Source organism: Emys orbicularis, chromosome 2 (assembly GCF_028017835.1).
Source record: "Emys orbicularis isolate rEmyOrb1 chromosome 2, rEmyOrb1.hap1, whole genome shotgun sequence".
Classification (NCBI taxonomy): domain Eukaryota; kingdom Metazoa; phylum Chordata; order Testudines; family Emydidae; genus Emys; species Emys orbicularis.
In genome coordinates, this window is record NC_088684.1 from 177,521,692 (window position 1) to 177,536,009 (window position 14,318).

General features: G+C 47.6%; 1 protein-coding gene across 1 annotated transcript in view; it reads right to left on the bottom strand.

The window, feature by feature from the left end:
- Positions 1 to 14,318, bottom strand: part of INVS (inversin) — a 225,614-nt gene that overhangs the window by 70,895 nt on the left and 140,401 nt on the right. The gene's annotated exons all lie outside the window — the stretch shown is intronic.

Below are 14,318 nucleotides of genomic sequence, written 5' to 3' on the forward strand. Positions count from 1 at the left end.
GCCATTGAAATTAACATAAAAAGAGTCTGTAATGACAGAAGAAACTATTGTTTTGTTTTGCTTAGCAGTTTTTGCTTAAGAAGCAAAACAAGGCTTCATTTTTCCTTTTTAAGGTTATATATAATATGTCTCATAACAACATTTCTAGCTTGTAATATCATCACTTATATAGTGTTGGAGGATTCTCAATCCTGATCATTCTGTTATTCTGTTACTATGCCTATTTCTTGTTTATAACACCCATGGCTATGTCACAAGTTATGAATACACTGGTCTTATTCTGATTTCACTTAATTTTCTGTAACTTGAATTTTACTGTCAAGCATCATGCATACATCACTAGAATGCACAAGATGTACAATCACAGTGAGGGAAATGATGGGACAACATTACTAGAAATAACCATGTTGACAAACAGCAGAGCAATGCAAGAGAAAAAATTCCTCTTCTTTTTTCAAATTTGGATACGACTTCACGTGAATAGAATTTAATTTTTCAAAGACCACTAAGTGATCCTATAACAGTTTCACTGTATGATAGGTAACATCTTTAGAGACAAAACCACTATTTCTAATAGTAAATAAAATAATCATATTATTAAATTACTAAAATATAGTACATCAGAAGGATGAGAAAAGTCGTAACAGCTTAGCCCAGGCTTTCCATTGTGTAATCGACACACTAGACCCTCTCTTTAAATCAAAGAAAAAACTCCTGCACCTCTTCCTCGGGTGATGCTTTGGTTTTAAGTTGTCAGTGACGTAAGACCATTCTAATTCACCTCCCAGCATCACTAATTCCACTACAGTTTCTAAAATAGCAAATTATAAGAAACAAAACAGCCTAAAACACAGAAGAATCACCCTTCCCAGCTCTCTAGGCTAGGTATACGTGCTCTGAGCTCACAGGACCCCACCAGCCGAAAGCCAGCAAGTTATATTGTTCCTACAGCCAGGTCTACAGTACCACTTACTTCAGCATAACTCACATTGCTCAGGGGTGTGAATAAGCCACCACCTTAGCAACGCAAGTTACACCAACCTAAGCGCCAGTGTGGACAGTGCTATATGATCGGTAGACCTTCTCCAGCCGACGTAGCTACCGCCTCTGGCAGAGGTGGATTTATTATACTCACAGGAGAGCTCTCTCCTGTTGGCATAGAGCGTCTTCACCATATGCACTATAGCAGCTTCTAGTGTAGACTAGCCCTATGTCAAACACAAGTTGTTCGGCTCAATACTGGAGTAACTGGGTGGAATTTAAGGGACTGAGGGTCAGACTACATGGTTGAATGAATCATAGAATCATAGAATATCAGGGTTGGAAGGGACCTCAGGAGGTCATCTAGTCCAACCCCCTGCTCAAAGCAGGGCCAACCCCAACTGAATCATCCACCCCCAACTAAATCATCCATCCAGAATGGTCCCTTCTGATCTTAAACTCTATGAATTTATGAATCTAACTTGCAGAACAACGAAGTCTACTTTCCAAATAAACCCACTCGTTTAACCTGATGCTGGTTCTGTGGTTAATGCCTGTAGTAAAGGAAGGGGTAGTAAGGGGTAGATCAGTTTGGGAGAGGGAACTACGGGTTCTGAAGGGCCAGTACAAATGTTGAGTATTTGATAGTACATAAATACCTCTTAATGGGTAGATACATTATAAGTGGCAAAGTGTAAAATACTTACATTTTTATTTTTTATCAGTTTGTCTATGCTAAATGAATTACCAGGTGAAGACTTAAGGAAAAAAATAAATGTTAAGATACCCCTGTGGAAATAATTCAAGAAAGTTTGCATTCAGGACAGTCAGGAATAGGTCTGTACCGGTGAGTTCATCTTCATTTCCTGAGCTCTCTGCACAGTGAGTAAGCTACCTTTTGAGTTCAACCTAATGTATTCCAGTAGCTCCTGAAACTCAGAAGGAGCTGATGGAGCTGTCTTCTGAAGGGAGGGTTTGTAGCTTGGTAGAAGATGAGATGGGCAGCTTGAACCTGGTTGTCTGTACAGATAACACCAATAGCAATAGAGCTCGTTTTTGAAAGGGAACTGTGCTCACTCTTAGTGCCACCACAAAGCAGGGGCAAGCTGGTAGTAAACAGGATGTTGAATGTATGCATCCCTGAATGAGGCTCGAGAGTCATTCTTCTAAGAATATAAGAATGGCCATACTGGGTCAGACCAATGGCCCCGTCTAGCCCAGTATCCTGTCTCTGACAGTGCCCAATGCCAGAGGCTTCACAGGGAATTAACAGAATAGGGCAGTTATCAAGTGGTTCATCCCTTGTTCTCCACTCCCAGCACTTAGAGGCTTAGTACCCCCAGAGCATGGGGTTGCATCCCTGATCATCTTGGCTAATATCTAGTTCTTTTTTGAACTCACTTATCATTTTGGCCTTCACAACATCCCCTGGCAACGAGATCCACAAGTTGACTCTGGGTTGTGTGAAGTAGTACTTCCTTTTGATTGTTTTAAACCTGCTGCCTATTAATTTCATTGGGTGACCCCTGGTTCTTGAGTTACATGAAAGAGTATATAACACTTCCTTATTTACTTTCTCCACACCATTCATGATTTTTTAGACCTCTATCATAACCTCCCTTAGTCGTTTCTTTTCCAAGCTGAAAAGTCCCAGTCTCTGTAATCTCTCCATACCCTAATCATTTTTGTTGCCTTTCTTTGTACCTTTCCCAATTCTAATATATCTTTTTTGAGATGAGGCGACCAGAACTCAAGTATGCAAGTTGTGGGCATACCATGGATTTAAATAGTGGCATTATGATATTTTTATCACATTAATTATAGCCTATCATATCTTTCCTAATGGTTTCTAACATTCTGTTCACTTTTTTGACTGTAGCTACACATTGTGTGGATGTTTTCAGAGAACTATTCACAAAGACTCCAAGATCTCTTTCTTGAGTGGTAACAGCTAATTTAGACCCATCATTTTGTATGTATAGTTGGGATTATGTTTTCCCAATGTGCATTATGTTGCATTTGTCAACACTGAATTTCATCTGCCATTTTGTTGCCCAGTTACCCAGTTTTGTGGGACCCTTTGTAACTTTTCACAGTCTACTCTGGATTTAACTATCTTGAGTAATTTTGTATCGGCTGCAAATTTTGCCACCTCTTGGTTTACTTCTTTTTCCAGATCATGTATGAATATGTTGAATGGTACTTGATCCAAGTACACATCAATGAATATTTACCGCTCTGCATTCTGAAAACTGACCATTTATTCTACCCTTTCTTTCTTGTCTTTTAATCCGTTACTAATGTATAAGAGGATCTCTCTTATGCCATGACTGCTTACTTTATTCATCCACTCGATCACCCTTCTCCACATGTTTGTTGACACTCACCAAAAAATTCTAAAAGATTGGTGAGGCATGATTTCCCTTTACAAAACCTATGTTGACTCTTCCCCAACAAATTGTGTTCATTTATATGTTTAATAATTCTGTTCTTTACTACAGTTTCAACCAATTTGTCTGGTACTGAAGTTAGGCTTACTGGCCTGTAATTGACAGAGTTGCCTTTTTTAAAAATTGGCGTCACATTAGCTATCCTCGAGTCATCTGGTACAGAAGCTGATTTAAGTGACAGGTTACGTATCACAGTTAGTAGTTCTGAAATTTCATATTTGAGTTCCTTCAGAACTCTTGGGTGAATACCATCTGGTCCTGGTGACTTATTGCTGTTTAATTTATCAATTTATTCCAAAACCTCCTCTAATGACACCTCAATCTGGGACAGTTCCTCAGATTTATCACCTAAAAAGAGTGGAAATCTTCCTCACATCCTCTGCAGTGAAGACCAATGCAAAGAATTCATTTAGCTTCTCCGCAATGGCCTTATCTTCCTTGAGCACTCCTTTAACACCTCGATCATCCAGTGGCCTCACTGACTGTTTGGCAGGCTTCCTGCTTCTGACGTACTTAAATTTTTTTTTGCTGTGAGTTTTTGTGGAGTGTGCTAGTTTCTCTTCAAATTATTTTTTGACCTGCCTAATTATACTTTTATACTTGACTTGACAGAGTTTATGCTCCTTTCTCTTTTCCTCTGCCTCAGGTACCTTTAGCATGAGCAAATTAAAAATCAGACTTGTGACCCTGAAAGGCCAACTCAGTATATTATGCTGCATCAGGGATACATTTTTGAGAGGATAAACTAGAGCAACAATTTTAAAAGTAAGGGAAGAGAGGCAGCTGTAGCATACACAAGTAGGCTCTACTTAGTATGCAGCTTAGACCTATCCCGGTTTTTAAGTAAGCATGTAAAGGCAAGAACTAGTTTGCATGGTTTAACAAAGAGATTATAAGTACATAAACAGAAAAGTCATAATTAAAATTGAAAGAGTAGGGAAGATGCAGAAGTGAAGACTAGGTTCAATCAATGTACAATGTAGGCCACATAAGAGACTGACCACTGAGGCAAAAATGTGAGAGAGGAGCACAGAAACTTAGGAAGGCCATCATACCTGAAACATATTGAAAGGAAGCAAGAGGAAAGGATAAAAAAGAAAGTGAATCACAGGAGATATTTAACACAAGACATGAGGAACGATGAAGGAGCTAAATCAGGTTCTTTTAAAGACATTTATATTAGAGGATGATGCACAAATCGAATTAAATATGTTGAAAATATGGTGAAAAGGATAATATGATAATCACAAGCACTGTCCATATAAATCACTGGAGCTAGAAAAGTGAGTATCAGATCAGGAAAATTTGCTATGGACACTATATGATACTTGGAAAAAATTGGCTTGACCCAGCTTCCATTTAAACCAGTAAATTCCTGTAGACTTCAGTGGTGCAATATCAGGCCTATTGATGATACCTGAAGTGATACAGACCATACTCAGAATGATTTAATATACAGAGGGGGGGAAATAATTCCCAGGTGAGAAAGGACAGTTACCTGTTCCGTAACTGGCGTTCTTCGAAATGTGTTGCTCAGGTGTATTCCACTATAGGTGTGTGTGCTCGCCACGTGCACTGGTGCCGGAAGTTTTTCCCTTAGCAGTATCCGTAGTGGGGGAGCACCGCTGAGACCCCCAGAGTGGCGCCGATACATCCCACCATAAAGGGGGCTGCGTGCTCCCCCCACCCTCAGTTCCTTCTTGCCAGACAACTCCGACAGAGGGGAAGGAGGGCGGGATGTGGAATACACCTGAGCAACACATCTCGAAGAATGCCAGTTACGGAACAGGTAACTGTCCTTTCTTCTTCGAGGGATTGCTCATGTGTATTCCACTATAGGTGACGCCAAGCTATCCCTGATGGAGGCAGGTAGGAGTTTAAGAGTAAAGTTTTAAGGGTTACCCGGGCGGAGCACCGCCCTACCAAACCCGGCGTCATCCCTCGTTTGGGAGACGATCACATAGTGCGATGAGAAGGTGTGGACAGAGGACCACGTAGCAGCCCTACAGATGTCCTGAATAGGGACATGAGCCACACAGGCCGCCGACGAGGCCTGGGCTCTCGTCAAATGAGCCTTCACAATAGGAGGCGGGGGAACCCCTGCCAGGTCGTAACAGGTGCGAATGCACGAGGTGATCCAGCGGGAGATCCGCTGGGTGGAAACCGGACGTCTCCTCATGTGCTCGGCCGAAGCAATAAAAAGCTGGGGGGGACTTCCTAAATGGCCTGGTTCTGTCCAGGTAAAAAGCCAGCGCTCTGCGCACGTCTAACACGCGCAGGCGGCGTTCCTCATTGGAGGTATGGGGCTTAGGACAGAGGATCGGGAGGAAAATATCCTGATCCATGTGAAAAGCCGAGACTACCTTCGGCAAAAAGGCAGGGTGAGGGCAGAGCTGAACCTTGTCCTTATGGAAGACCGCATACGGTGGTTCAGAGGTCAGGGCCCTGAGCTCGGAGACCCGGCGGGCTGAGGTGATAGCCACTAAGAACGCCATCTTCCACGACAAGTGGGACCACGAACACGTGGCTAAGGGCTCGAAAGGAGGCTCTGTGAGGCGGGAGAGCACCAGGTTCAGGTCCCAGAGCGGGACCGGGGGTCTGGTGTAAGGGAATGCCCGATCTAAGCCTTTCAGAAACCGGGACGTCATGTGATGGGAAAACACCGAAAGGCCCTGCACCGGGGGGTGGAAAGCCGAAATGGCCGCCAGGTGCACCCTGATGGAGGAGGGTGCCAGCCCTTGGGTCCTAAGGGACAGGAGGTAATCGAGGACAAGTTGGATAGACGCAGAAGAGGGAGAGGAACCTCTATCCCTTGCCCACATAGAGAACCTATACCACTTAGCCAGGTAGGTTCGACGCGTGGAGGGTTTCCTACTTTCCAGCAGGACCCTTCTCACATCCTCAGAACACCTCCCTTCCTCCTCATTCAACCATGGAGCAGCCACGCTGTCAGGTGGAGCGGGGCGAGGTTGGGGTGGAGGAGACGACCTTCCTCCTGGGAGAGGAGGTCCGGGCGGAGCGGCAGCCTGCGAGGGGGGGCCGCTAAGAGTTGCAGTAGGGTCGTACCAATGTTGACGGGCCCAGTCCAGGGCTATGAGGATAACCCGCGCCCCGTCTGACTTCACCTTCTATAAGACCCTGCCTATTAGGGGGAAGGGCGGGAAGGCGTACAACAGGGGCCCTGACCATGGGAGCAGGAACGCATCCGCTATCGCCCCGTCGCCCTCTCCCGCCCTGGAGCAGAATTGGGGACACTGGTGATTCTGGACGGTGGCAAACAAGTCTACCTGGGGAGTACCCCACTGCAGGAAGATCCACCTGGCCACCTCCTTGTGCAGGGACGACTCGTGCTGTTGGGAGAAAACCCTGCTCAAGCGGTCCGTGAGCGTGTTGCTCTTGCTGGGCAGGTAAAAGGCTCACAGGAGTATGTTGTGGACTATACAGAACTCCCACAGGAGCTGGGCTTCCTGGCATAAGGCCCGGGAACACGTGCCCCCCTGCTTGTTGACGTAATACATGGCGGTCATGTTGTCTGTGAGGACTCTGACCACCTTCCCCTGTGTGTGGTGGCAAAAGGCCACGCACGCAAGGCGTACGGCCCTGAGCTCCCTGACGTTTATGTGCAGGGTCAGGTCCTCGGGCGACCATATACCCTGGGTCCTGAAGCCCCCCACGTGAGCTCCCCAGCCCAGGTCCGAGGCATCCGACACTAGATCTAGTGAGGGAGAGGGCTCTTGGAAGGGAATACCCCGTAGCATGTTGCTCGGGAGAGACCACCATTGAAGGTCTGCCACCACCGTTGGCGGCACCGTGACGACCTTGTCCAGGCCGTCCCTGGACTGGGAGTACCGGGAGGCCAGCCAATGCTGAAGGGGCCTCAACCAAAGCCTGGCATGTCGCACCACAGAGGTGCATGCTGCCATGTGGCCTAGGATTTGAAGGCACACCTGTGCCGTGGTTACCGGAAAGGCCGTGACCGAGGCAATGAGAGCTTTGAGCGTCTCGAATCTGCCCCGTGGGAGGGAGGCCGTGGCCACTCGGGAATCTAGCAGTGCCCCTATAAAGCTTATGCGCTGAACGGGGATTAACGTGGATTTCTCCTCGTTTACCAGTAGGCCTAGAGCTGCGCAGGTGTCCAGCAGGAAACTCATCTGCTGCTGCACCAGAGACTGAGACCGGCCCTTGAGGAGCCAGTCATCGAGGTAGGGGAAGATCTTCAGCCCTTTCCTCCTGAGGTGGGCCGCCATCATCGCCATACACTTCGTAAATACCCTTGGGGCAGTAGAGAGGCCAAAGGGGAAGACTGTAAACTGGAAGTGGTCCTGACCCACCAGGAAACGGAGGAAGCGCCTGTGACTCTCGAAAATGTGGATGTGGAAGTACGCATCCTGGAGGTCCAGTGCCGTAAACCAATCCCCCTGGTCTAGGGATGGAATAATAGAGGCCAGGGACACCATGCGGAATTTGCAACGAACCAGGAACTGGTTGAGATTCCGCAGATCGAGGATGGTCCGAAGCCCGCCCTTCGCCTTCGGGATGAGGAAATACCTGGAGTAAAACCCCTTGCCCTGGTATCCCCGCGGTACCCTTTCCACAGCTCCCAAGGAGAGGAGGCGCTCTACCTCCAGGCGGAGGAGGAGGGCATGGTCCGGGTCCCCGGCCAGCTCCCGGGACGGGGGATGATTGGGAGGGATTGAAACGAACTGCAACCTGTACCCTTGGATGATGGTGCTGAGGACCCATCGGTCCGACGTTATACGGGACCATTGCAGCCAGAAGGCCGATAAACGATTGATAAAACACACTTTATTAACTGGGGGGTGGAAGGTACACTGGCAACACGCCTGGTGACCCCCCTCAACGAGTCAAAAATGCCGTTTCCCCTGCCTCTTGGCCTTCGAGGGCCCAGGTCTCGGGGCCGAACGGGACTGGCGTTGGGACCGACGCCTCTGCTCTCTCTGCCGCTTAGGCAGGGGTTCATATCTGCCCCTGGCCGGAGGAGCAGAGGTTTGAGGCCTGGGCTTGTCCTTAGAAAGCGGGACGTACAGGCCTAGCGTCTGCAGGGTGGTGCAAGAGTCTTTCATCCCGTGCAGACGGGTGTCTGTCTGGTCAGCAAATAATGCTTTGCCATCAAATGGCAGGTCCTGCATTATAGACTGGGACTCCACAGACAGCCCCGAGAGCGAGAGCCACGACGCCCTTCGCATGGAGACTGCCGAAGCCATTGAGCGAGCGGCTGTGTCCGCTGCATCCGAAGCCGCCTGGAGAACTGCTTTGGCCGCAGCCGCACCTTCGTCGACCAAAGCCCGGAACTCCTTCTTGTCTTTGTCCGGAAGGAGGAGTTCGAACTTGGGGAGGGAACCCCAGATATTAAAATCATAACGGCTCAGCAGTGCCTGGTGGTTGGCGACTCTGAGCTGGAAGCTCGCGGAGGAATAAACCTTTTTTCCAAAGGAATCAAGTCTCCGAGCATCCTTGTCCTTTGGTGTAGGCGCGGGCTGGCCGTTCCGCTCACGGTGGTGAACCGACTCTACCACCAAAGAGTTCAGAGCTGGGTGGGTGTATAGGTACTCGTGACCCCTTGTGGGAACGAAATACTTCCTTTTGGCCTTCTTAGAAATGGGCTCAAGGGAGGCTGGGGTTTGCCAGAGGCTGGTGGTGATGTTGGCCACTCCCTGATGGAATGGGAGGGCCACACGCCCCGGTGCCGAGGAGACTAGGACATTAAACAATGTGTCAGAGGGCTCCTCCATCTCCTCGGCCTGGAGCTCGAGATTTGCTGCCACCGTCCTAAGCAGCTCCTGGTGCGCCTTAAAGTCCTCCTCGGAGGCCGGAGGCGATACCATGACTGAATCGCCCGGTGCCAAAGAGGTAGTTGGTGCGGTGCCTTCAGCCACCAATGGCATCATAGGCTCGATGTCCGGGTCCTGTCCCGGGGTCGGTGCCGGAGGTTCGGCGCCCGCGGCCCGATCACAGTGCCGAGAAGGCGACGCAGGGTGGCCCTGAGAGGCTCCCGCCACGGAGCGAGGTCCCGGCTGTGCGGGTGCCTGAGGCCACGGTGCCCACTGGCACCACTGTCCTTGCCAGGGAACGGCCTGGCACTGAGACGCATGGAGCGCCGGCAGCGCTGGTTGGTCCTGTGGTGCAGTGCGGCCCGGGGAGAGACAGCTGCGCGCCGATGTCGAAGTCCTGGAGGAGTGCACGGTGCCATGGGAACGACTGGAGCGGTCTCTCTCGTGACGGCTCCTGCCCCGAGACTTCGACCTGGACGACGTGGATAGGTAGATGTCAGAGGAGCTGTCCCTGTACTCCTTGTGGCGCCTGTGGCCACGGCGCCTCGGTGCCGGGGACTCTCGGGACGTACTCCGAGCACGGCGTCTCTGACGGCGGGCGCTAGAGTATGAGCGCTGGTGCCGACAGCGTCAGGATCTGTTCCTGTCAGACTGACTCGAGGAGGAACGGCGCCGCCTCTTGTCACCTCCTCTACGGCGCCCGAGACCGGAGGAGTGGGACTCGCTGACAGAAGAGTCGGCACGCGGAGTCGAAGTGCATCGCGGGCCTCTGATCGGCACCTCGACCCGGGAAGGTACCTCGACTTCCGATACCTCTGGGGAGGGCAGCTGGGCGCCCAAAGGCGGCTTTCCATGGGACCGGGGGCCCGACTGAGGTGGCGCTCCCGGCACCAGGAGGGCTAGGATGTCACGCGCAGCCTGAGCTGCCTCTGGCGTCGAAGGCATCCATACTTCAGGCGAGGCTCGCGTGGACAGGACCAGGCTACTCCGCTCAGCCCGAGTCGGAGGTCTCTGTCCCAACGGGGATCGTGGGCTGCCCAACTCGAGTCTGTCCTCACCCCTCTCCTTCTCTCGGCACCGCTGAGTCTTCCCTTGCTTCTTACTGGGGGAGCGGTGCCGAGCCGTCGACGGTGCCTTGCTGCGCACCGAAGACGCGGTGCCGGGCGTGGAATCCGGTCGACGCGCCAGTGCCGGGGCCAATGCCGACTCCATCAGTAAAGCGCAGAGTCGGATCTCACGCTCCCGCTTCGTCCGGGGTTTGAAAGAACGGCAAATCTTACAACGCTCACTAACGTGAGCCTCGCCCAGACAGTGAAGACACTGAGGGTGTGGATTGCTTCTGGGCATGGAGTTGCGACAAGAGTCGCACGACTTGAAGCCTGGGCCACAGGGCATGCCCCGAGCCAGGCACTAACGAAACAACAGTTCAGCAAAGGAAAAGTTCAGTGAAACTGGATACCACTAAAGCTATAACGCTGCAGCCTAGGCTGCAGCAAGTTCCGACTACCTTCACTGGCGGCAAGAAGGAACTGAGGGTGGGGGGAGCACTCAGCCCCCTTTATGGCGCGATATATCGGTGCCACTCCAGGGGTCGCAGCGGTGCTCCCCCACTACGGATACTGCTAAGGGAAAAACTTCCAGCACCGGTGCACGTGACGAGCATGCACATCTATAGTGGAATACACATGAGCAATCACTCGAAGAAGAAGTCATTGATCGTTTGGGGCTAGATTCTAACTTTGACTATATGCCCACCCAAGGGAACAAAGGGCAACTAGGAACCTCCTAACACTCCTGCATGGGCGACCCACATTTTGGGTCTAGGTACATAACAGAGTAAGTGGAATAAGTACTCATTCACTTATTCCGTCTCCAGAGCAGATTGGGGGTGGATTCTAACCCCCACTCTATTTGCTTTCCAGAGTAGGGGTTTGGCAGGGAAGTAAGTAATTAACTACTAGTATAGGTGATCAGTAAATTATTACCACAAAGGAGCAGGAGGAATAAGGGGAGGAATTGTGATTCAGAGGCTTCTCTCTGAATCACTATGCTTCCTGGGGTTACTATGCTTAATTAGGGTGGTTCCTAATGTCAGACTCTAGCCCCTAGTGTCTCAAAGGTCAGTCCTTGTTACTTCCTCTTTGGATTTAAAATATATTATACATTAGGTTTTGTGGTGGTTGTTCAAAAGCATCTGGACTGAGGTTCAGTGATAGAAGATTAACTGAAATAGGTGAGGTATCATTTTGGTGCTGCAAGTGGGTGGTGTTTGGGAGAGGCCAAGACTTATTCAAAAAACAGCCAAGTCTGGAAGAACCTAGCAGAGCCCATGGCATATTCAAGACTCAGTTAGCGGGAGCCAAATTCAGAGAGACCAGTGGAAGCCAGCAGCACACACAATCATATTTGGAGTATCTGCACAATCTACTGTGAGCAGCATCTCATTTTGTTGACTCACATGGGTGGAGCTTGGAAGAGTACCACCACTAGAGCTGATTTGAATTTTTTTCCCTTGCAGAAATGAAAACAAAAATGTTTTCTTGAGTTTTGTGATGGAAACTTTCAAGTTTTCACTGAAAACTCGAAAACTGAAAGATTGCAGCCTAAGTATTTTGATGGAAATTGAAAGTTTCCACAGAAAGCAGACACTTTTCATTAAAAAAGTTGTTTTCCATTGAAGAACAGTTTTGACAGAAAAATTTTCTACTGTTCCCTAACCACCACTCCCTCTTCCCCAATTTGACCCTGGTGCAGCCTCACCAGCTCACCCCAGGGGAGGAGGAGGATTCCTTGCCCTGTGACCACACCCCAGAAGTCTGTCTATTCTCCTGCCTGGGCCTGTTAAAGCCCCAGTGCAGAAGCACAGTGCTTAAACTACTATTAGTTTATTATATAAGATCTATGCAGCAATAATGAGGAACCGGAACCATTAAAAACACACACACACACACACACACACACAGAACAGCAGGTGTTTACTGCTCTCTGCGCTTTCATTGACCCTCACTACCTCAGGTACAAACTGATACTCATTAGGCCAAGAACTCAGCACCTTGCCTTAACGCTGCACTGCTTGAAATTCTGCAAAGTGGAGAGTAGTAAGAAGGCTGGGCCTCTATACCATTAAGCATTCTTTCCCAAATAAATTATTTTATTTTTTTCCATTATGGTCAAACATTTCAATCTTTCTTTTAACCAAGCTTTTCTCACTTCCTTTTATAGGAGGAAAAAACCCCACAACAACAGAACAGTCTCAAAGATTTGAAAAGGCTACTAAAATAGCTCCTTTTCCCAAGACAAAGACAACACCATAACCTGAAGATGGAAACAGAATGAATTAGAATTTGCTAGTTTAGCAGAGTAAAGGAGAAAAGCAGCATGCACTTTACCCGACTTTATATTTGTAATTTGTATTATAAGTAGAGAAAACAAATACAACACCACAAACCCTAAAGCTCATTAAGGAAAGGAAAAAGAACTAACCCTCTTCTTTCTAGGTGCTGCACTGTCAAGAAGCCCTAGAGAATATTAAATAATACCGCCACACAAACGGAGAGTTTAAATAGAGTCAAAAATGGACTTTACATGAGACCTGATTTTTTCTTTTCCATATTGCCTGGCATTATCTTAATAATAAAACCAATCCAGATATGGTGAAGTGCTATAGAATTGCAGGAGGCTACGTGGAAGGAGGAGTCTTCTTAGGGGGTCTATTTTCACTAGGAAAAAAGGAGTGTTTATACCTTATGTTAGCCAAAACATTGTAACTAACATGAGATAAAAGACTGTGGCCAGGAAGGAACTTTTCCCACTGGCTTATTGGAAAGGAACATAATATCTCTCCTGTCTTAGTCTGGAAAGGGGAGGTTATTTGTTTGGATCAAGCAGACATATTACATATGAGCAAGTTCCTGAAAAAATTCCTGTGCTGCAGACAATGGGGGGAATCTCAGTCCATTCCATATTCTTCTTCATGTGCAGAGCTCTTAAAGGGCTGGCTAATTAATAGCAAGGAGGATGGGTAAGAGGAGAAAGAACAGGATAAAGAGCCAGGATACAAATATAGATGAATTGGAAAATGGCAAAAAGTCTTCCAGCTAAATGCAGAAGATGAAAATTATATGTAACAAAGGCTTTTAATATTCCAGAGATAAGCCAGCAGTAAGGAAGAGAATTAAAATGAACAATCATTTTGCAAGCATTTATTAATAGGAACAGAGAAAGGATAACTAAAGCATCAAGTTCATCATTACAGCTCACATAAAAAGAGAAATATTCTATTGTCTCCTTAAATGCATCTGACCAAACTAGAAAGCAAGAATTTCTTCCAAGGAAATTCTTCAAGCAAGTGAGGATGGAGTCCTGTACCCAGCGAAACTGTGCACACCGTGTAATGGAAGATATACCTTTTATTGATGACACAAGTCAACAGAAAAAATTCTGGAAAAATGCATAAGTTCCACAGAGCTGTGCTCAGATGATGAGGCTAAACTAAAAACACTTTATACTTTATCACCAATGAGAGGGACCGTTGGTATTTTTTATTTTTTGCCTCTCTGACATTTAAGTTGATACGTTTTGTTCTTAGCTGTAATATGTTTACTGATTTCTATATAAAAGAGAATAAAATACCCTGCTGAATGATGACAGTAAGAATACCAGAGAAACTGACCCTTATGATTTGAAACTGCACAAGTTAGCCCATTGATTTTCCATGTTTGCACCTTCTAGGATATGGTGTTAATATGGAGATACTCCATATTGGACTATGGAGCTATGCAGTAGCAGGGGACTAGACTATTCTTTAGCCATGTTTCATGGGACAAATGCTACATTTATAATGGGAGATATTAAGAAATGAATCAGTTTCTTAAAGCCAAAACTACAGTATTAAAGGCCACCAGCTACACAAGTGCATGTGCACATATGGATGATCCCACTATGCACAGTTTGTGAGCACTTGGTTTAAACATGTGGCCAGAGGTTCAGAAAGAAATGTATTATGAAACATGAGATAATGGATACGCCATTCTGTTTTCTATTGTTCTTTATTATTACATGAGTTACCAGATGCTATGACATAGATTATTGCATT